Genomic DNA, 21,841 nt, shown 5'->3' with positions numbered 1-21,841 from the left:
TATTTATTCACTAATTTAAACATCTTTACCTATATACCTATAATACCCTTAATAAAATAAACTACAACATAGATTCTCCAATCCTTAAATAACCATATTAACCCTTACCGTCGCACATCATCGCCACAATTGCCGCAGCTACACCTTTGTCGTTACCACCATCACCGCTGCATCGCGCGGGCACCCCGTCTCGTACCTTATAAAGGAAACTGGGTTCCTCCCTTTACTTAAATAAGAACCTGATAAGACAAAAATACCCTTAAATAATCTTCCTTGCTAGACACCTTCTCATGTGATATACCAACTATGCCCTTCAACTATTTTCATCTCTAAAAAAGTACTCTCACCGCCACCACCGGACCGTCTTCCCCACCACCACCGCCGCATTGCGCGGGTACCATGCTCGTATAATTTAAGCATTAGTGTGCCAACCTAGAAATATAATTTAAGCAAATTAACACACCAAAGGAAACACATATCTAATAACTTGGAGAAACTATAAGACCAAGATAGACTTAACGTTTCTTTCCATACATTAGCTCATTTTTCCCTGAGGCCTCCGCAAAAGCACCTTCCATTGTAGACGGTTGGGGAATAACTAATCAAATATACAAGATTGGGAGCCCTTCCGCTGTAGGAAAATATAGCACCCTATTAACAAAATAACATCATACTGTAAGAAAAAAACACACAGTTTCTTATAGGTTACAGCATACAAACATCTTGCTTACAATGAGGGTGCAAAAAGTGAAATTGGGAGAGAAGATTGGCACTTCAACGACTAACATGAAAATATAGCCAATGCTGAAATAGATCTAACATGATCAGAAGATTAAACATCGATACAGTAGATCAGCCAGCATGAACACATTGAAACGATACCTAGGAACAAAACAAATTATAGCTAGCACTAACACACTTAAACTATGTCTACACAGAAAGAGGGGAAAATGGATATTATACCATCTTTGACTGCAAAGGATGTTATACCATCTTTTATGGAGTTTCCTAAGAGACTATTAAGCCTACATATACCACTTTCAAGGCCCAATCCATCACACGCATACAAGATAATATCAAAAACCTTTACATGAAGATTCATGATGAACTACAACACTTGACATGTATTTAGCATCATCAACTAACCAAATTGTTGGTTTTCGTACATACAAGGTTTTCATTTCTATATAAAAAACTATTAGAAAACCTAGTAACGTATCGTCTCTTAGTTCATACAAGTAGGTAATATAATCATATTTATAAAATAGAGCCAACATCCTACGAATACCACTTTCGATAACCCACTCCACCACAAGCATAAAAGTCAATATTCAAAAACCTTTACATTAAGATTCAAATAAACACTTGACATGTATTTAGCATCATCAACTAACCTGCCCATTGAATGCTGGTTGTAGTCATAACCGCCATTGTTCCTAGGCTTCATATCGGTATTTAAGTCGGCCCCATGAACAGACCAGGCATCTACATGAAGAATTTTGATTAAAACCATAGAGTATCAAATAACTGAAACTAAACCAAATTGAGAGTAAGTTGGCAAAACAGGTGGATGGAGATATATGAAAAAGTTGTTGCAGAACTTGGGACTGGTAAATTAGAGTTAATCCAGGAAACACATCTTTTGTCGATTTTAAAAGTAAATGAACAAAAATATTTCATTAAACATCATTAGTATGTTCAAACTAAATACAATTACATTTTAATTCAAGTATTCAACATAAAAAAAAAAAATTGAAATGTACTTAGCATCATCAGCTAACCTGTCCATGAAGTGCTGGTCATAGTCATAACCCATACAAGGTGTGCCATTGTTTCTAAGCTTCATACCGGTATCTAAGTCAGGACCAGGAACAGACCAGGCACCTACATGAAGACGTATGATTAAAACCATACAATATTAAGATAAAATAACAGAAATAAACCAACTTGATAGTAAGTTGGTGTTAAGTCTGGGATTCGCTGAAGGAGACTTGAAAATTGACACATGTCGTCAGCAAGTCTCTTTACAATTTGTCAGCAGATGAAGAGACGTCTTCAGCGGGATGCATGCTGACCTAAGTTTGTCTTGGCGGGAAATATTCAAACTACATAAAGACAAAAAGTCACATGGTGGTTAACTAACTGTAATTTGCCCTGAATGGTAAATGTACATGTTGGGACCAAAGCAAGGGTTCTCTCTCTCTCTTACCCGATTTGGTATAGAAGACAACAGGCACATGATTCAAGTACCATGAGCCAATTGGAGTTCGACAACCACCATCAAGTCACAATCAAAGCAGGCTGTGTTGCCTCATGTCTTCCCCTATATAAAGCAACACAGCCACATTGTGTTAAGGGGCTTGCCGTCCATCTAAAAACATGTATCACTTGTAATTGCTTAAGTTTTCCTTTTCTGTCTAGACTTAGCAATTATCTTTGTTCTTTTGTATTCTTGTAAGTCAAGTGTAAGATCAACCATGTATTCATCGTTTAATCAATGATACATATGATTATCCTTGCATTGATGTATTGCAGTTGAACTTTACATTGTTCTTGTTGCTTACTTGCCTGCTTATTTTCTTTCTTGTATTCTAAATTAAACATAAGTTGTGCATTCGTGGACCATCAAGTGGTATCAGAGCCAAGTTCCTAAATCATTGGAACAAGATCTGTTTGCCTTCTTTTGTTTATATTTAAAATTTTCTGTAATCCCTCTTAAATTTCTCTCCAGCAAGAACCATGTCTTCTGTTCCCAGCCTTGTGAACACACGTGACTTTGGTTACGTGTCGACACCTCCTAAGTTCGAGCCCAAAGATTTTGGGTCTTGGAAGGAGAGAATGCTTCTTCACATCGCTGGTGTGGAGCCCTATTTAATGACCATATTAACTGAGGGTCCATACGTACCGATGTATGTCCAAAGAACTCCAGGAGCTACACCTGAAGCTCCTGAAATAGTCACTGACCTGGTTAAACCAGAGGTCCAATGGACAGATGAAGAAAGAAAGCTGGTAAATCTTGATGCCAGGCTTAAAAACATGATTATAGTTACTCTTCCTACTGAAATCATGAAATTGGTCATCAAGTATCCCTCTTCAAAGGAAGTATGGGATAGACTTGTCAGCACCTATGAAGGCTCTGCTGACCTCATTAAAATCAAGAAAATTGATTTAAAAAGAGCTTATGAAAATTTCTTCTCCCTCCCCGATGAAAGTCTTGAGAGCACCTACACTCGCTTTAAAGGGTTGCTCAATGACATGACAAATGTTGGCATTACCCATGATAACTTTGAGGTATGTCACAAATTCATTGACTCTCTTCCTCTTAAGTGGCAAAACTTAAGACAAACTCTTCGTACAACGAAGAAAATCCAAGACTTTGATGTTGAAGAACTTTTTGGCACTCTACAATTCGAAGAAAGAGCATTGGCTCAAAATATTCGAGCTTCTGCTGATGCCAAAAGGCATGCTGGCTCTTCCTCTTCTTCTGTCAGCATCTCTTCTCATCCTATTTCTGACCCTGTCGCTCTTGTCTTTACTGAGCCCATCGATCTCTATGATGGTGCCAGTACCTCTAATCTTCCAGCTTCAACTCAGACTCTCATTAATGAGCTAGATGATGAAGAAAAACAAGAAATGTTTAATGACTTCATGGGCTTTGCCCTGGTTGCTGGGAGAAAATACTCTAAAAGGTAGAATAATCGAAAAACGATTACTCCCCTTAAATCTCCTATTGACAAATCACAAGAAGAGTGCTGGAGGTGTGGCAGGAAAGGCCACTATCAGAAGGAGTGTAGAGTCTCCTTACCCAATCCTGCTGTCTCCAAAACTAATCCTCCCAAATCTGCTGATGAATATAGGAACAAATATTATCAGCTGAAGGCCAAGGTTGCTGAAACAGAGGATAAAGTTACAACAAAAGGACTGATTGCTGAAGAACATGATTGGGCTGACTCAGATTATTCTGATGACGATTATGTTGATGCTATGTGCCTTATGGCACTTGCTGACAGTGATGCTCTGACCAAGGATCAAGTCTCCTCTAGTCAGTGGGTGAACGTCACTGTTAAAAAGGTACACTCTCTTCTCTCTTCTTCAAATCAAGACAAGACCAAAATCATTGAGTCTTTGTCTTGTGATCTTCAGTTCGTAGAAAGTCTACGTGCTGAACTTCAATCCAAACTTAACTCTGCTGGAGTAGAGTTGAGTGAAAAATCTGAAAAACTTATGAAATTGAAGAATGTTCATGTTGAACTTCAATCTCATGAGTTGATGACTCAAAAACTTCAACTTGAGAATGAATCTCTCAAGGCTGAAGTTTCTAATCTAAAGAAGATTATGACCTCCTGGTCAAAGGCTTCTAAATTCCATCATCAATGCTTGAGCGAACAAGTACCTGCTCAAGTACAAGCAGTAATTGGTGGCAATTTTAATGCTGCTGCCTCCATTGCTGACTCCTTTAAAGATGATGTAAAGCCTGAAGTATCCATTCCTCCACCTTGTTCGTCTTCCATCTCACTAGATGAAATGAAAAAGCGGTATTTTGTCAAAGGACAAAATGACTATCATGCTGAGATGGACACTAAAGCTTCAACATCTTCTAGTGATCCCTCTTCTCAAAATGCTAAAAGTAGTACTTCTACCAGTACTTTTAACATGTTCTCCCATCTCTCTATTGTTGGCATGTTGCCACACGAAGGGAGAGTTCAAAATTCTCCTCCAAGAACCTTCAAAGGAGATATCTCGAGTGATGGGTACACCTATTGCTCCTCAGCCTCTATCTTCAAAAGGTGCTGAGCCTTTCAAAAGAAGCACCATTGCTGCTCCATATGACTATGGTATCCCTCAGCAGGACCATCATGTCGGTCAGCAAACTTTTGGTGCTAAATCTTCTCAACTTGAACCTTCTCATACAAATTCTATGTCAGAACAAGTAAATAGAAGGGTCAGGTTCGCTGATGAAAGACACCAGCAAGCACCTTCCACAAAGGGTGTACATGCTGATGTTGTATCTCATTCCTTACCCTCAAAATCAAATCTAAGGCATGTCACTCTAAAAAGGGGAAGACAGCCTTCTCAGAATAGATCTGACACTCCTCAGCGAGGACACTTCCCTCATCAGCAGGTAAGGCCTATAACTCCTCAGCGAGGATATTTGCCTCATCAACAAACAAGGTCTGTTACTCCTCAAAGAGGACATGTGCCCTCCCAGCACTGTCAATCCTTTACTTCCAACAAGGAGTATCTACCTCATAGGCAAATGAGGTTGATCTCTCCAAAACATCAAGTCAGATCTACAACTCCTATTCGTAAGAATCTGCCTCAGCTGGGTAACTCCTCTTCTCATCCTGCTGGGAAGCAAGCATGGACCCTGATAAGAGGACATCAGCCGCCTCAAAATTATCATGAGGAATCCATACTTGGCCCTGCTCCTCAAATGCCCCCTCCTAAGCTTAGACAAAGGAATAAGTCCAAGTCTAAGCAAAAGAGCAAGGCTTCCTCTTCCTCATCTCCTCAAATAAATGAACTCACTCAGCGAGTGAATGATCTTTCATCTCAACTGAGGGATTTTCTCATTCAAAGTCAAGGCCAATCCTCTGAAAATAAATGTTATCTCTGTAGCAGTAGAGGACATGTTGCTTCTGAATGTGTTCTATTCTGTCCTAAAGATGCTCCAGCAGTTGTATGTGTACCTAAAATCCCCACAGCTGCTGAAACATCTTCCTCCTCTAACAGAATCAATGAGAACCTCTCTACTGAACCTGTTATCAATGACTCTTCCTCTGTCACAAATTCAAGTATTGCTGACTACATTGCTGCTCAGCGCATCGAAATTCCTCATTCTCAAAGAGTTGTTTCAAATGCTTGGGGGCAACCCTCAATGCTGGTTGAATTCAGTGCTCCTGGTGTTGTGAGCAGCTTTGCTTACTTTCATAGTAATGAAACCAGCATTCTGCCCACAAGTGAAGAAAACCCTATCCCAATCACTGTGGGAAATCACCTCACTCTGGTAGACGCTCTCTCTGTAGAGCCTACTTCCTCCCCTGAAGTATCTCCAGAAAATCCTGCTTAGGTTTGGATGAATAAAGTAATCCTTATCCTCTTTTCATCCATGCAGGGCTCGCTAAGTAAAGGAGTGTGGTATTTGGACAGCGGCTGTTCAAAACACATGACAGGCTCAAAATCCCTGCTGGATGACTATACTGAGGCACCTGGTCCTACAGTAGTGTTTGGTGATAACTCTACTGGCCATACTGAAGGGTATGGTCTTCTTTCTAATGGCCTCATAAAATTCTCAAAAGTTGCTTATGTAAATGGATTAAAGCATAATCTCATCAGCATAAGTCAACTATGTGATGCTGACTACAAAGTAATCCTTGATAAGCATCAAGGCACTGTAGTAAACATCAACAAGAAAGTCGTCTTGGTTGCTCCAAGAAAAAGAGATGTCTATCTTGTAGACTTCACTCCTATCAAAACTGATAGTGAGACTTGTTTCTTTGCCAAGTCAGCATCTGAGTTAAATTGGTTATGGCACAAGCATATGTCGCATGTGAATTTCAAAACCATAAACTCATTGGCCAAAAAGAACCTTGTTCGTGGTCTTCCTCCTCTCTCTTTCAAAAAAGATAGACTTTGTGGTGCTTGTGAAAAAGGCAAATGCCATAGAGCTACTTTTAAAACTAAACAAGCCAACTCTGTTAAAAGTTGCTTTCACCTTCTTCACTTGGACCTTTTTGGTCCAGTGAATGTCCAAAGTCTAAAGGGTAGCAAATACACTTTAGTAATTGTGGATGAATATTCACGATATACTTGGACAATCTTCCTAAATTCTAAGAGTGACGCTGCTGATGAAATCATCAAATTTGTTGATGCATGTTGATGTGACAACAGCAACTTAGATTTAATATGTTGTTTAGATTGAGACATTATGTTAATTTATGTCGTATCTATATATGTAATTGATAGATTATGGACTTTATGTTTTGGTAATGATCGATTACATGTTTTGGAGTTGTATATATATATATATATGTGTGTTATGTATGATGTTTGTTGTGTGATATACAAGTACAAACATAATATGTGTTAGGATTCCTTAAGATGAAACACTTAGGAATATAACCAAGTATTACATCTAACGAAGATAATGTATATCTTCGTTAGAGGCAAACGAAGATAAACTTCGTTTGGTACAAACGAAGATTAACTTCGTTAGATGGGCTGGCAGCTAAGTTCGTAAGAACAAAGCCCAGCAAGCCCAGTTCGACCTGAAACATATATATACGAACGAATACCCTGATATATATAGACGTTCGACATACAAGTACTCCAGAGACCTAAGTTCGTTCTATAGCTTATAGAAACGAAGATAGGACAATACGGCTGATTATTTATTTGATAATTAGCGATATACCAATTTACTAATCAAACTAGTTATCTCGTGAGGATTCCGCACTCACGACATAATCATAGACGATCTCGAGAGCGATCTATAGCTATCGAGGGACTCACAAGTGGTATCAGAGCCAATCGATTTCTTATCGAAGGTTCGAGATCGTTTTGTTTGATTTTTTTCTCTGAAAATCAACCTCCCGACACCCTTACTGTCGCTAACTTCGTTTTCTCAAACGAATTTAGCAAACGAAATTAACCTCATTTTCGTTTCGAGTTCTTCCAACGTTTTTTAGCTTTATTTTCGTGAAGTTCCTTCAAACGAATTTCAAGTTATCTTCGTTACTCTCACCTTACGGATTTTGCTTTATCTTCGTTCTTTCCTTCAAACGAAGATAATTCTATCTTCGTTTCCTCCTGCAAACGAAGTTAATCCTATCTTCGTTTCTCTCATTCAAACGAATTTAAGATCTATCTTCGTTCAGTGCAAAAAAAAAAAAATTCCGAAATGGCTTCCTCGTCAACCAACACTGCTGTTGCTCAATACCTGAATTCTCTTGTCTATCATGATCATCTCGTTGGACGTACTAATTCTCCACCGAAGTTAGTTTCATTGGCTGACTTCTGGCGTGGAGAGGTCGATTTGAAGATTATATTCAACGAGAAGATTTGAATATGTGGATTATGATCACTGAAGGATATGAATGGCCAACTCTTACTGTAAACGGTGTTACAACTAATTACAAAGTAGGAGAATTAAAAGGTGAAGAAAAATCCTTGTATGCTGTTGAAGTTAAGGCTCTTTCTACTCTTAGAATGTGCATTCCTCAAGAATTAGTGCACTTGTTTCCTAAACAGGAGTACAAGACTTCCAAGCAACTGTTCGATGCTATTGAAGCTCACTGTGAAGGTGATCCATTATTGAAGCAAAATCGAGTTAAGATGCTTAAGAAACAATTTGATTGCTTTAATGCTACCAAGAACGAACTAGTTGAGGATCTTATTTTGAGATTTCAACATCTTCTTGCTGAGTTAGCCTATTTTGATCTTAAGTATACTCCTACTGAGATAGTGGATAAATTCTTGGATGGTCTGCCGAAAGCTTATAAAGAATTTCGTCATGGATTGCAAGAAAGAGCTGATTATGCATCTCTTCGTATAGATGGTGTTATATCCACATTAAGAAACAGAGAAATGAAGGATAAGGCAAAGGATCTCCAAGACAACTTCACACAAGATCCATCTCTTTATCATGCCACTATGAAGAATCCTACAGCTGATATTAATGCATTCTTTTCTGGAGTTGGTTCTTCTGGCACGAAAGAGGGTCCTAATTGTGTTATGGATGGAGATGATTCTGCAGGTTTTATGGCTTCTGATGCTGGTTTCAAGGCTCGAAAGACAAATGAGAATGCCAAGCCTGGAAATATGTCGTTTGGTAACATTTCATCTACTTCTGCTGGTTACAAGTCTATGCCTATGGATATGAAATCTGCTGAGGGAAGGATGAATGTCTTTGCTGCAATGTGTGCTGCACATGAAGCTTTTGTTGCTGGGAGGATCACGGATCCAGCACTCATTGATGAAGATTATGACCAAATAGATCCAGATGATGTTGATGACGATTCTGAGTCTGGTGATTCTGAAAGTTCGGATGATTCTGTTGATGGTTCTGCTGATGACTCCGGGGATGAGTCTGCTGGTTTGGATGTTGGAAATGATGGAGATGATGTTGCTAGTTCCGACGGTTCTGCTGCTACAACTGCGACAGACACAGATGATTCTACTGCTGCTGAACGTCGAACTAAGATGATACATGATATTGCGGCTGCTTCTGAAAGCGATCATTCGCATCAGTCGTTTGATCAAGCGGGTGTTTTGTTTCATAGAGAACGCAGAAGCAAAGCTTGTCACGCAACTCCAGCAATTTCAGATTCTGCTAACTCAATCTCTGCTGCTGAGATTGATCCCGATGTTGCAGCTCAGCATGATTCTGAATTGCGAGAGATCTTTGAAGATATGGAAGACCCTGTGAACAGAGCAAGTTCGGTTAGTCCGGTGAAGAGGCAAGGGAGTATTGATCTTCAATATACCAGAATTAAGCGTAGACGTGTTGTTGAAGCTTCTTCTGTCGCATTGCCTGCTCTTCCAAGCCCGACTGCTGCTGTTGCTCCTATTCTTGGATGTCGTGTTGATCTTTTGGAGACCAGGGTTTGCACTTTGGAGTCTGAACTCACTGAGACTCGCGCTGCTTTAACATTTTTGATCAACTGGGTCAAGAATCAAGGGGGAGAAGTTCCTGAAGAAGTTTGCAGATTGTCAGCGGTTCAACCACGACGTCAGAATGACGATGATGATGCTGATAATGCTGCTGAAATGAATGTTTCTCGCCCAGTTGAAGATAGAGGAAATGGTGCAGCGATCGAGGGGGAGACAGGAGGTGATACTTCTCAAACTTCTCAGCAAGGTGCTTCTGGTTCTGGTGCTGGTCCTTCTGGTGCTCCTTGTGATTCAGGTTTCTAATTTTGTTTATGATAAAGATTATTAGATAGAATGTATAATTGTTTGTGTGTAATAAGTTATGACATTTTATGTAATGAAAATGTAATTTATCTTATTTTAATACAAGTACATTTCATCTTTATTATAATTATTATGTTTATTCTTTTATTCTGGTGTTCATTTTGTGTAAATTTAAATAGATGATCCAGATTATACAGATTTATTCTTTGATGGTGATGAGCTCGAGGAAGGCGAATTTGTCCCTGAGCCAAATCTAGATATATTCAAGAAGCCTTATGGGTTTGATGAAGTGTGGGACTCAATTCCTGAAGATCCGTTGATTGAAGAAAATAGAGTGTTGGATCAGCAGAGATCAGATATTAGAGAAAGAATGCTTCAAGTCCCATTCAGCAGCCTAACTCAAGTTCTACATTTTGTTGTGTATGCTAAGAATGGTGATGTGTCGATTCCATCTGAATATGAGATTAATGTGACAAGATCATTCAATTCAAATGATTTTCCAGTTCCTCTCAGAGATGATGATTCATTACATATTGTTGATCGGCGTGTTCCCGAGAAAAGAGTAAATGATTGGATAGTACATAGGGAAACGTGGAAACCGATTTTGTATTGGACTCATATCTCAGATAAAGATGCTGCAAAGTACAAGACAATCATCTGGAGTTGGTTTATGATGATGAATTGAAGTTGTTTGTGCTTAAAAGACCAGAGGGTTGTCAGTACTTAGCATGGTGTGAGAGACATTTCAGAAGTTTGTGTGAAGAAGATTTACATGAGCTTGGAAATAACTGGATTATCAATCCAAGCGATGATGGCTTAGCTGATGTGGTTGGTAAGAATCTTAGAAAAGATTTTTGGATAAGGAAGAACATGAAAGATTCTGATAAACCACAGTTTAAGATCGAGCCAAGATCGAAGAAAAGAGTGGTTAAACCAGATAAAACAGTTGAGTTTGTTCAACATGATATTAAATGCATGATCAAGGTTCCTGCCAAGAAATGGGCACAAGATGTCTTGGACAAAATGGATAATTGGGAAATTGATCGAAATTCTGGTGAAGCCAAAATGTATGCAGATTCAAAGAAGCAGATTTTGTTGAGAAGAGTTTATGATCCGATGCAGCTGGTGAACTTCTCAAGAAATGATCTGAGGAAGTTATACGATACGGAGTGCTCGTTTTTGCCATTTTGGAAGCATGAAGAAAGTAGATATCGTAAGATACTTCAACTCTGCTTACATGAAGATATTCATGCAAATAGCAAAAGATTGTTGTTTGATGAATGATCAGATTTTGAAGACTAAGAAATCGAAGGTGCTGCTGTCAAGGGGGAGTTTGTTGATGCATGTTGATGTGACAACAGCAACTTAGATTTAATATGTTGTTTAGATTGAGACATTATGTTAATTTATGTCGTATCTATATATGTAATTGATAGATTATGGACTTTATGTTTTGGTAATGATCGATTACATGTTTTGGAGTTGTATATATATATATGTGTTATGTATGATGTTTGTTGTGTGATATACAAGTACAAACATAATATGTGTTAGGATTCCTTAAGATGAAACACTTAGGAATATAACCAAGTATTACATCTAACGAAGATAAAGTATATCTTCGTTAGAGGCAAACGAAGATAAACTTCGTTTGGTACAAACGAAGATTAACTTCGTTAGATGGGCTGGCAGCTAAGTTCGTAAGAACAAAGCCCAGCAAGCCCAGTTTGACCTGAAACATATATATACGAACGAATACCCTGATATATATAGACGTTCGACATACAAGTACTCCAGAGACCTAAGTTCGTTCTATAGCTTATAGAAACGAAGATAGGACAATACGGCTGATTATTTATTTGATAATTAGCGATATACCAATTTACTAATCAAACTAGTTATCTCGTGAGGATTCCGCACTCACGACATAATCATAGACGATCTCGAGAGCGATCTATAGCTATCGAGGGACTCACAAAATTCATTAAGAAAATGGAAAATCTCAACAGCATAAGGGTCAAAGAACTCAGAAGCGATCATGGCACTGAGTTTAGAAACCACACTCTTGAAACCTTTTGTGCTGATCAAGGGATCTCACAAAACTTCTCTTCCACTAGAACTCCTGAGCAAAATGGTGTTGCTGAAAGGAGAAATAGAACTCTTATAGAGGCAGCACGCTATGCTCAGTGAGTCCTCTCTTCCAAATAGGTTTTGGGCTGAAGCAGTCAACACTGCTTGTCACACCCAAAATAGATGCCTCATTGTCAAAAGACATGACAAAACTGCATATGAAGTTTTAAGAAGAAAGAAACCTCAAATCAAATACTTTCATATATTTGGATGTCCTGTCTTCATTCTGAATAATAAGGATCATTTAGGGAAATTTGATCCTAAAGCTGATGATGGTTACTTTGTTGGATACTCTTCTATTAGCAAAGCTTTTAGAGTATTCAATACTCGTCTTCAAAAAGTGGATGAATCAATACATGTCACTTTTGATGAGAGCTCTTCTGCTCTTAAAGATATCCAGCCATCTTCTACTGAAGAAATCTTCAATGAGTTCAGTGACCCCCTATGGAGGATGCTGACTCATATGTGGATACTCCTTGCTCGCCTCCTCTTGCTCAGCAACTCACTGAGGATAGTTCAGCAGACCCTGAGCTTGAGCAAGTTGCTGCTCATATCTATACAATTGAGCCTGTTGAGCCTATATTAAGGTCAATCCATGCAGCATCAGCCAAACCTAGATCACTAGCTGATGATGTGCAAGTAGATGACTTTGCTGATGAAGAATTTCATGATGCTTCAGCTTACACTGAAGACATGGTGTCTGCTGAGGACCCCATCATTGAAACCTTAAATCAGCCAAATTGCTCCACTGATCAAGCTTCTCTTGATCCTTCAATTACCATTGATTTCTCCTCTTATTCTTCTCCTGCTGATCCCATACAAATATCTTCCGCTGCCCCTCTAGGTTCATCAAGTGTTCCATCACTTAAATGGATTTCTAGTCATCCTGCTCACCAGATTATTGGTGATCCTCAGCAGGGCATTGTGACTAGATCAGCGACTAGAAACACATGTCTGTATGTTAATTTCTTGTCAATGATAACTCCTAAGAATATTGGAGAAGCCATGGTTGACCCATCTTGGGTTGCAGCCATGCAAGAAGAACTAACTCAATTCCAACGACAACATGTCTGGTTCTTAGTTCCTCTTCCTCCTGGCAAAGAACCCATTGGAACTAAGTGGATTTATAGGAATAAAATGGATGAAGATGGTGTTGTTATTCGCAACAAGGCTAGGTTAGTAGCTCAAGGGTACCTTCAAGAAGAAGGAGTCGACTATGACGAAACCTTTGCACCAGTGGCTAGACTCGAAGCAATACGCTTATTCCTGGCACATGCTACTTATCGAAACTTCACAATATATCAAATGGATGTCAAGAGTGCCTTCCTAAATGGAAAACTCGAAGAAGAAGTTTATGTGGAGCAGCCACCTGGTTTTGAAGATCTAACCAAGCCAAACCACGTCTATCATCTTTACAAAGCATTGTATGGTCTTAAACAAGCTCCCAGAGCTTGGTATGACACTCTCTCTGAATTTCTTCTTTCTTATGAGTTTCAGCGAGGATCTATAGACTCCACCCTTTTTATCTATAGAAAGGGTGTTCATGTTCTCTATGTACAGATATATGTCGATGACATCATATTTGGATCCTCCAGTAAGAAACTTTGCAACAAATTTAGCTCACTAATGTCCTCTCATTTTGAAATGAGCATGATGGGTGAGCTAACCTTCTTCCTTGGTTTACAAATTCGCCAGCTCACTGATGGCATCTTTATAAACCAAGAAAAATATATACGAGACATGCTGGCCAAGTTTGATATGTCTAATATTACTACTAAGTCTACTCCCATGTCTCCTCCTAACAATCTCCATGTTGACCCTGATGGTAAGCATATGAATCCCACATTCTATCATGGAATGATTGGCTCTCTAATGTATCTCACAGCGAGTCGTCCCGACATTATGTTTGCTACTTGCCTTTGTGCAATGTATCAAGCATCCCCAAGGGAGTCTCATCTTCTCGCTGTCAAACGTATCTTGAAATATCTCAAAGGGACCTCCTCCTTAGGTCTCTGGTATCCCAAGGATTCTTCCTTTGACTTAGTTGCATACTCTGACTCTGACTATGCTGGTTGCATGATAGATAGGAAAAGTACCAGTGGTGGATGTCAACTGTTAGGGGGAAGGCTGACTAGTTGGTCTAGTAAGAAACAACATACAGTTTCCATCTCCACTGCTGAAGCAGAGTATGTGTCTGCAGCAAGTTGTTGTGCACAAGTCCTTTGGATGAAAAACCAACTTGCTGACTATGACCTAAATTTTTCTAAAATCCCCATTATGTGTGATAACACAAGTGCTATTGCTATCACACATAATCCTGTTCAGCATTCCAAAACTAAACATATTGACATTAGGTATCACTTCATTCGTGATCATGTCATGAAAGGGGATGTTGAAATTTACTTTATCCCCACTGATGACCAACTTGCTGACATCTTCACTAAACCTCTAGATGAAAAGAGATTCAAGGATCTCGTCAGCAGATTGGGTATGTTAAATGGTGATTTTACTAATCCAACATGATCACTCATGTTTTGCTGCCCATATTCCTTTTATGAAAATGAGCAGCGACTTCTTAAGTCAAAGTTATCAGCGAGCTCTTCCTTCTACTCGCTGATCCCTGTTGCTTTGGGAAAAAGCAAAATAAAGGCAATGGAAAGCCAAAAGTTTTCATCTAGTCCAGCAGCAAACGGCTGCTGGTAAAGACGTTTAAAATCCGTTGATCCCTGATGCTTTGGGAAAAAGCATAACAAAAGTAATAGGGTGCTGAAAGTCCCTATCTAGTCCAGCAGCAAACGGCTGCTGGTAAAGACGTCTAAAATCCGTTGATCCCTGATGCTTTGGGAAAAAGCATAACAAAAGTAATAGGGTGCTGAAAGTCCCTATCTAGTCCAGCAGCAAACGGCTGCTGGTAAAGACTTCTAAAATCCGTTTATGGCTGACAATTTGCCAAAAATTGTTTAAATCTCATCAGCATCCATTTTTTGTACTGATAAAAACTTGGTAACCATTATTTCTTCAAAACTATACACCTCTTCAGTGGATACCTCAAGATATCCGAGTGTATTCCACTACGTATTTTTGTTAATATTATATTATATATATCCCAAACGGTTACCTCGATTTACTGTCTCCTTTTACTTCAAAATAATTTTTTTTGTCACGTATGAAAGAGAGTACCCACTACAACTCACTTTTACAGTTATGGGACCCATATCCATGTCATATATATACAAATCTCTTCCATTTCACTCTCTCTTACGTTCATTTCTTTCTAATAATCTTTCACATCCTCTTAAACTCTTCATATTCTCTCAAATCTTTCTCATTTCCTTGTAATATTCATTCACTCTAATCTTTCATCACTTTCATCAAAAAAAAAATGACTTCTTCACCAGAACAACAAAACATTTCTTATCTCGACTCTAAGGTATTTGATAATGAAGGCATAAATCCTTCTAATCAATTATCTTTCCAAGCATCAAAACTGGTCATTAAGGCCAATAACTATCTGGGATCTGTAGAGATCCCATCAAAAATAAAAGGGTACTTCTCCATGTTGGATTTCATTATGGGATGCCCAGCCAGAAAGGCCATCTACTCTGACCCAAAAGAAGTGTGTGTCCACCTTCTTAGAGAGTTTTGGTGGACATGTGATTAAAAGCTTGCCAGTAGCACCATCACTGGAACTGTACTGAAAGGAGAACATACTATCTCCATCTCGGTAGAATCGTTGAGAGATGCTCGTTGTCTTCCCAAACAATCGGAAGAGCATCCATATGTGGAGTTGGTCCCCATTGGAGTATGGAAGGAATGGTTGTTAACCATTGGGTATGGGATCAACACTGAACCTGCACAACCTGTACACAGCAACCCACATAAGAAATATCTGCTTGGTGTTTGGAGGCTGCTGTTCACCCATGTAATTCAGTGTCTGGGTGGCAACAGTGGCTCTTTTGATCAGGCCACTGCTGCACAAATGCAAATGATTTATGCGCTGGCAAACGGTCGCAACATTGACTTTGCCAGCGTAATTTTTGAAGATTTAAAAAGGAAGGTCACTATCAAGAACATATCAAACTCTGTCCCCTTCACTCGCTTTCTCTCACTAATTTTCAATAAAGAGCTGAAGGAAAAGTATCTCCCTGAAGGGGCACAATTCATTCTCTCTCCTAGGGTTGCAAGCTCCGTGTACAAGATTCCTGCTTGTGATCCTGAACAATTTGATTCCAAGTACGCTGTACTCACCCCTGAAATGAAACAGGTACTTTATTCTGTCTATCCTGATGTATATAGACCCAACCCTGCTGGAGCTGGTATGCTGATAATCCCCCCAGCAACCTCCAAAGCTCCCAAGAAAACCAAAACACTTTCTTCTTCTTCCACTTCACCTCCTGCTGCTGTCCCAAAACAGTAGCAGCGAGTATCAAAGGGCAAAACTACTAAGGTTAAGAAGTCCTCACTGCCCAAGGACAATAGAGACCCAGCCAGCCCATCAGCAGCCTCAAAAAAGGCTGCTGACGAGAAAAAGGGTAACCGCAAGCAGCCACCTCAAACTTCTGTAGGCGAGGTTGGTGAAGATCAAGGGCCACCCCAGCCCATTAGAGTTGAGTCAACCGAATTAATCATTCCCTCTTCTTCTCAACCCTCTGAGTCGTTGTCAGCAGCCATATCACAGGTGATGCTAGAGACAAAAAAATCTACGGCCGATGATGCTTTGGTGATACAACACACTGAAGCTGAGGCACCCGATTCCCCTACCCCTCTAAATGTTTCTGGAGAAGGGATGGCAGTTGAAGGTAGTGGTGTAGTTGAAGGAAGTGGTGTAAAGGAAGGTGAAAATATTGAAGATGATGATGATGATGATGATGATGATGAGAGTGATCTGGATTTGGGAGAGTTTGTGGCGGATGAATTCCAGCTGGATTCCTCCATCCAGGCTGATGAAATGGAAGCAAGTGATATGGAGGTGGATGAAGAGGCTGCTGCTGCTGATGGTGAAAAAGCAGCAGCCGTAAACGATAATGTAGAAGTTGCTGCTGTTGACTACATTGCAGCAGCGACTAACGAAAGTGCACAAGAAGCTGCTGTTGATGATAATGCAGCAGCTAATACTGAAGTAATTAAGGTGCAACCTCAAGTCATGTCTGTCGATTCTCAAATCGTTGACAGGCTGACTAGAGTTGAACACCAACTGAATGATCTCACCAAGGCTGCCACAATCGCTGTACAACTCAAAACTCATGAAGATGACAGATTGGTGAAGATCTTGGAGAACTGGTACAACAAGCAGAATGAAAACACTGCCAGCATTGAGACAATAAAAGAAAAATCTATATCTATGACTGCTGATCAAGAAAAACTTCGCACCTATACAAACTCTATCAAAAAGGATCAGCAGGTCATTCGTGGGCTCTCTCGATCGCTGTGCAAAATGGGACCTGCTGTACGGTTCTCTGCACAAAAAGCATGCAACAGTAGTGATTCAGCTGCTGCTGAAGTAAAAACAATGGCCAACTTGGTTTCTCGTCTTTCCGCCCAGGTTGAAGAAAACACCAAGGCTATCAATGCCTTGGAAACCACTGTGGCCAGTCTTCCTCCTCCTCAAGTTTCATTTACTGAGGAAGATCGTAAGTGCCAACAAAAATTGGAGCAAGAAGTTGGGGATATCAAGAAGATGTTGTCCCAACTTCTTCAGCAGCAGGCTGCTCCAGCAGCAACGGTGGAGGTAGTAGTTAATGATACTACCTCCAAGGGGGAGAAAGTAGATGCTGCTGTAATGGCACTTGTCAGTGAAGCAGTAAATAAAGCTGTTAATGACATTTATGAAGCTTCAGTTGACAAGATTGTAAACGAAGAAAACACTGTAGCGGCCATGGCCGTCAATGAAGAAAAGGTGGATTCTCCCCCTGCTGTTACTGAGGGGGAGACAAGGACCGATGCTCTCCCTGCTAGTGTTGAGGGGGAGACGGCTGTAGAAGCATCTGCTGAGGGGGAGCAACAACTGATAGTTGCTGAAGTTCCCCAAGTTGAAGAAGAGGAAAGTCCTAGTGCACAGAATACATCCATCACATCCCCAGCAGGAAATCAATTTCAAGTCATTGATGTTTTATCAATCACTGCTGAGGGAAAGACTCAAGAGGAGGCCCTGGAGGAGCTGGATAGGCTGAAAGCAAACAAGGAAAATGAGAAGAAAAGCCTTGAATATATCAAGCAGCTGGCCCTCTTGGAGAAGGATGAGATGGATGGAGAGCAAAGAATGCTGCTAACCACTGGTGGGCCTGAAGCTCTCTACAGACAAAAGCAAGCTGATGTAGAGCAGCTACTAAAAGAAAAAAGAGAGAAGTTTGAAGAAGAAAAGGCCAGGTGGTTGAAAATAATGAATGATAGAAAGAGGCCAGAGAGAATTACAGCAGTTGAAGTTCACAAAGCTGCCATGGGAACGAAAACCAATATGAAGTTCCTAAGAGAAAGGCACAGTGCCCCAACTAAGATTGAAGATGTAAAAGTGACTAACTTGGGGGCTTCAGAATGGTATGAAATCTATACAATCATTAAGGATAAAAAGGCTGCCAGCTATGAACAACTTCAGGGGATGCTGAAAAGTTATTTTGAAAAGGCACTGAAGTTTGAAACAAAGTTCAAGGCAGACCTTCCCATGCTGAGAGCAGTCTTCGGGTCTCCAGCAGCTGTATCCTCCTCAGCAGGCAGGCGTGTCCTAAAAAGAAAGCTTGCTGCACAACCCTTGCCTGCTGACCTCCCTCCTATCTCTGGTGATGCAGCATTAAACCTAAGGCTTCCACCCAGGTGCTCTTTTGAAGAAGGGAAAATTCTTGAAGAACCTGCTGGCATTTTCTTTCAAAACTTCAGAAATGATCAACTCTTTTTTAGGCTGGCAGAACTTGAACAAGCATCTACTGGTTTCCTGATCAGCATCAAAAGAAGATTTGCAAAGATGATCAGTGCTCGCTCAGTAATCAGCAGGATTGATGAAGAATTAATGAAGCCAGCAAGAAGAGATGATCCGGTACTTAGAATTGCCAAGCAGGAAGATGCCTGGGAGATAGAGGCTGCAAATCTTTAGATGTCTATTTTTCAAAAGCTTTATGCTCAACTTGTAATCCATTTTAATGATATAAAAGACATCTTCAGCCCATATTAATTCTTATCTGTCTAAAGTAATTTTTTCATGCAGCAAGTCTCCTCAGCTAATAGGGGGAGATTGTTAAGTCTGGGATTCGCTGAAGGAGACTTGAAAATTGACACATGTCGTCAGCAAGTCTCTTTACAATTTATCAGCAGATGAAGAGACGTCTTCAGCGGGATGCATGCTGACCTAAGTTTTTCTTGGCGGGAAATATTCAAACTACATAAAGACAAAAAGTCACATGGTGGTTAACTAACTGTAATTTGCCCTAAATGGTAAATGTACATGTTGGGACCAAAGCAAGGGTTCTCTCTCTCTCTTACCCGATTTGGTATAGAAGACAACAGGCACATGATTCAAGTACCATGAGCCAATTGGAGTTCGACAACCACCATCAAGTCACAATCAAAGCAGGCTGTGTTGCCTCATGTCTTCCCCTATATAAAGCAACACAACCACATTGTGTTAAGGGGCTTGCCGTCCATCTAAAAACATGTATCACTTGTAATTGCTTAAGTTTTCCTTTTCTGTCTAGACTTAGCAATTATCTTTGTTCTTTTGTATTCTTGTAAGTCAAGTGTAAGATCAACCATGTATTCATCGTTTAATCAATGATACATATGATTATCCTTGCATTGATGTATTGCAATTGAACTTTACATTGTTCTTGTTGCTTACTTGCCTGCTTATTTTCTTTCTTGTATTCTAAATTAAACATAAGTTGTGCATTCGTGGACCATCAGTTGGCAATATAGGTGGATGGAGATATGCATAAAACTTGTTGCAGATCTTGGGACCAGTACATTCGATTAATCCAGCAAAACACATCTTTTGTCGATTTTATAAGTAAATGAACAAAAATATATTAAACATCATTAGTACGTTCAAATTGAATACAGATCCTATATTGTTACCTTAATAATCTAAATTTTTAACAACTAATTGGGTAACTTTTGAATCGTTGTAGAGAATAGAGACCAGAAATGACACATAAACCACATTGACCTATTTATCTCTACATGCCATCTATCTATAATCTATAAGATTAAAATAATATATTAACTCAAAGTAAACTCTGGGTTAACCTGGATTAGTTTTTCGGGTGCATTCTGGCTGAAAGAGCAACTGAAGGTTCAGAGAAAGCACTCGTCGAATACATATAGTACATTAAGAACACATTGTAACTGTTTTCTAAGAGGGTGGATATGATAGATATATAAAACAAGCGCAATTAACAATTCTCCCTTCATTTGAAAATTTATAAACTAGTAAATCAATCTCCTTCCAGGACAAAAGTTGATATATTCATGGAATGAGAGTATTATCATGTTGAATGTTGGAAGGTTATCATTCAATTAACTTTAACAACATACAGAACTACATGTGAAGAAGAAAGAAGACTGATGTGATGTCTTAGTGTAACATCCATAATTTTGACCCGGTTGACTAATTTTGTAATTTGACTAATGATATAAAACATGAGGTGATTACGTACATTTTATGATTTAGTGACTAAAGAAATACTTGAAGGGTTGATTATTGACGTATTATGTGAAACGATAAACGACGACTTGTGAATTTACTAGTTAGTTGGAATGGGTCAACCCATGGACCCAACCCTTACCCATTTACCCAACCCATGACCCAACTCCACCACCCACCTTATCCAATCCTCATTCATCCACCATTCATTCTATCCACTCCCTCTCTAACTCTCTTGCAAGAAAGACACACACAAATGCACTCATCCCTCTCTCTCATTTAATTCTAGTATAATTTAATGTTTTTGGGTTTAATTGGTGGTAGAAACAACATCCCCATCATCATTTATTCCTTATATCAAAAGTTGGGTTCATCAAGTGCAAGAATTCTTCCATTTGGGTCAAATTTCGGGTTTGAGGATTTGTTAAGCTTTTGGTAAGTAAATTCTACTCCATGACCTTCATTTCATGTCAGTAAATGTATTTCTAGTTGTGTCAAAACGTTTTCGGGTCACAAATCGGGCCAAAAGTCGAATTAGGGTTTGTCTAGGGTTAGTAATGGATTAAATCAAATTTGAGCTTGATTTTGATGTTTTGAAGTGAAATCTTGGAATGGGTTGTGTTCCTTTGAGTTTGTTTATGTCCAAATGTGTGGATTTAAGCTTGGAATCGAGTCCTAGATCCTCCTTGGTTGTCTATGGAGTCAAAATGAGTGTTTTTGGGGTGTTTGGATCGAAATGTTGTTACTGGTGCTGATCTGGGTGGGTTGCGGCGCAACTAGGCAAGTTGTGGGGCAACTTCATTCCCTGTTTTTCCTGTTGCGGCGCAATCCTAAATTGGGGTGCAATTGGGTGCTTAAATCACTTAACTTTTTCCTAGCTTTAGTTCTAACATCCTAGGATCGTCTCGACCTTTCCGGAATGTCCTCTTATGACCTTATTGGCTCCCTACACAAGACAAACCATTCATTCAAAGTCGTGAGTCACTTTTGAAAGCTAAACTTGAGATATTAACTCAACGATATACATATATATATGTATGTATCTTATGATCCGTAAGTCCGTTTTAAATGTATGACCTATCATTGGAATCATGAGAGAGTCTACTTTCTCATAGTATCATCCTTTAGAAGTGAAACTAATTCCATTTCAAAAAATGTCGAGTCAAA

The 21,841-nt window shown here is 39.5% G+C and overlaps 1 long non-coding RNA gene across 1 annotated transcript; it reads right to left on the bottom strand.

The window, feature by feature from the left end:
- Window positions 1-1,400: 1,400 nt before the first annotated feature.
- Window positions 1,401-20,348, bottom strand: LOC122598996. Its single transcript, XR_006323820.1, has 3 exons — window positions 20,278-20,348; window positions 1,782-1,884; window positions 1,401-1,485 (listed from the first exon to the last, which is right to left on the bottom strand). It is a non-coding gene; the product is annotated as an uncharacterized LOC122598996 (long non-coding RNA).
- Between the last annotated feature and the right edge of the window lie 1,493 nt (window positions 20,349-21,841).

Source organism: Erigeron canadensis, chromosome 5 (assembly GCF_010389155.1).
Source record: "Erigeron canadensis isolate Cc75 chromosome 5, C_canadensis_v1, whole genome shotgun sequence".
Classification (NCBI taxonomy): Eukaryota; Viridiplantae; Streptophyta; class Magnoliopsida; order Asterales; family Asteraceae; genus Erigeron; species Erigeron canadensis.
The sequence above is the reverse complement of the archived record's forward strand: the minus strand, read 5'-3'. Positions and strand labels throughout refer to the sequence as shown.